The following is a 2,500-nucleotide window of genomic DNA, read 5'->3' as shown; positions in this document are numbered from 1 at the left end:
GCTTTTCCTCACTTTTCTGAGCGCCCATTCGTTCCTAACGGCGTTCTCTCCTCTTACTATACAACTTCAGTTTGCATTATGTTTTATGATTTTCCTACGGTATTTAATTTTACTATTTATATTATTGTTGTGTTTTTTCGCTTCTTGCGTAGATTAATGTCTCCTTTTAGTGTTTTATTTCTTTAGGATTCTCTTAAAATAATAAAGAGCTTCTTGTTCACCGTTAGCAACGATCACAAACCAGGTTCAACCATGATTTCGCGTTCATCCCTACTTTTGCTCGTTCTATTCCATCTCTTGATGCACAATCTATTGCCGCTTACTCCTGACGTTCGAACAATTTGTTGGAGTTTTACTTTTGAATTGCCGACGAAACCGAATTTTATTCATTTCACTCAACGCATGTAGCATCTTCTCCTTCTCCATTGTAGATGTTTTTCTTTTACAACAATCACTTGTATTAGGAAGTAAACAAAAAAGAAAACAATAGACAAAACTTAACAAACACAAAAACAACCGACCACAAAGAAAAGGTTCCAATCACAAACACAACTAACGGATCGTAACAATTGTGTCTTTGGAGGCGCGAAGAGGTGTTTTCCTTTATAAAATGCCAACAAAACATTGAATTTCGCGATGTTATGTGCGATTGTGACTTTGCTTAGAATTACTTAAACATTAAACTTGTTCACTGCCAATAGAGACAGTTTAATTGTAAATTGGGACAAAAGAAACGGAAAAGTCATCGGGAAAAAAAGGGAATCCTGTGTTCAGCCTCAAGACTATCAACTGGACATGGCAGCTTGAATGAATTCACAATCAGATATGCCTCTGCGGCAACCTAAACCGGTTCAGTAGCCCTGGTCAGACACCTGCAAGCTTGTGCATTGGATCACTATTCGTTCTGTTTCACTATACGCTACCCGAAATGATTCTCCTTCCAAAAGGCAACGACATTACACAATCGCATAACCCGGAACAGGCTACATGCGAGCTCTACAAACATCTGAATACCATCTCCGTATCGTATATAACGATTGCGCGATTTTACGTACCATCATCCTACTTGGTTAATGCTACTATACGCTAATGCAACATCAAAAAAAGCAGCCCTACTCCCAAACTTCATCCTCCGTAACGGGCCGATCGGCAACAGAGGGGCAAATTCGCAACATTAAACAAAGGCTGAATCAAACCGACGTTGCTCGCAAAATTTCCAAGAGATACCTCAATAAGGGAACTCCTGATAACACCGAACAAAAGCCATACACACCCCGGTTTGGTAAAAGCAAGAGGGAGGGATAGTAAACGAAATGCAAAACGTCCTACTATTGCTGGCTATTACAGCGACACAAGCCAGCTCGACTAGCTGTTAGTTACCCCAGGGGCTGTGAATATTGAATATTGAAGGTTTTCTATATCTTATTAGCCTGCCTTTTCGGCTGCTACGCTGTTGCTAATATATTGCAAGTTGGTTGGTTGGTTTCTGGGGGAGCCCATAGGACGCCATCCGCGATATCACTAATGGTGTATTATTGCTATTGCTCTTGTAGAGAAGTAGAAGAAGAGAAAACGGGATATAGCACGCATAATGTTGCTATTTTCGGTTTGCGCTAATCTTGAATGGTAGCTTCTACCAAGGGTGCACGCCGTGCTACCAGTTGTAGTACCCCTAGTGGGTTTCCTAAAGGATCACGGCACCCTTTAGCTGCTGCAAGTGCACTTCTTTGACTGCTCGTGTGCCCGTACCTGTACACGATTGTTGTGTATTATGTGCAAACGAAAATGGAACACTACTTGCCACTATTGATAGCTAACAATACAATGCACCGTTATGAGGATTCAATAATTCACCTTTGTTCTCAACGTTGCTCCAAGATGTTTAGAGTGTTTCAGCTTGATCGGCAAATATTACATATCTGTTACCCATTTACGCGACGTTTCTACGATACGCGATCGCGCACACGTGCAGGAGCGCGAAAGGATTCAGTTTAACTGTTATTGTTGTCCTGGAAGGGAAGCAAGAGCGCTTTAGTAGTTTTGTTTAAAAAATGCAGAAGATTTAGTCGCTTATACCATTACGCCGTTACTCACGCTCAAGCTACTCTCACTCAATATAGATCATGCAATGCAGCGCCCATTGCACTAATCCGATGCTGATCTGTGTTCTATACCCTATCGCTACCGCCCTACTAGCGGGTCGTGCGTCTATGTACGCACAGTACCATTGAGTTGAGCGTTGAAAATTATCGTGTTGCATCGATTTAGAATTAAGTTTTTGTTGTTAGACATCACGCATTCCAGGTGTATTTCAAATAGATAGAGAGATGGCGAGAGTGGAGGCAATAAACAATGGGAGATTTCCAAACAAAATGCACAGTTCATGTTGCATCTATAAAAACAAGTCAAAAGTAGTGTCCTATTCCTGCACCGTTGTTGTACGGGCAACGATACTATAGAGCCGAATGCGGTGGTATTCAAATAATTTATCTCCAAAGCA

The 2,500-nt window shown here is 41.3% G+C and overlaps 1 protein-coding gene across 1 annotated transcript in view; it reads left to right on the top strand.

Moving 5' to 3' along the window:
- Positions 1 to 2,500, top strand: part of LOC125954950 (transcription factor SPT20 homolog) — a 90,049-nt gene that overhangs the window by 80,248 nt on the left and 7,301 nt on the right. The window lies entirely within an intron of this gene.

This window comes from Anopheles darlingi, chromosome 3 (genome assembly GCF_943734745.1).
Source record: "Anopheles darlingi chromosome 3, idAnoDarlMG_H_01, whole genome shotgun sequence".
NCBI classification, from domain to species: domain Eukaryota; kingdom Metazoa; phylum Arthropoda; class Insecta; order Diptera; family Culicidae; genus Anopheles; species Anopheles darlingi.
This window is presented reverse-complemented; position numbering and strand designations above follow the sequence as displayed.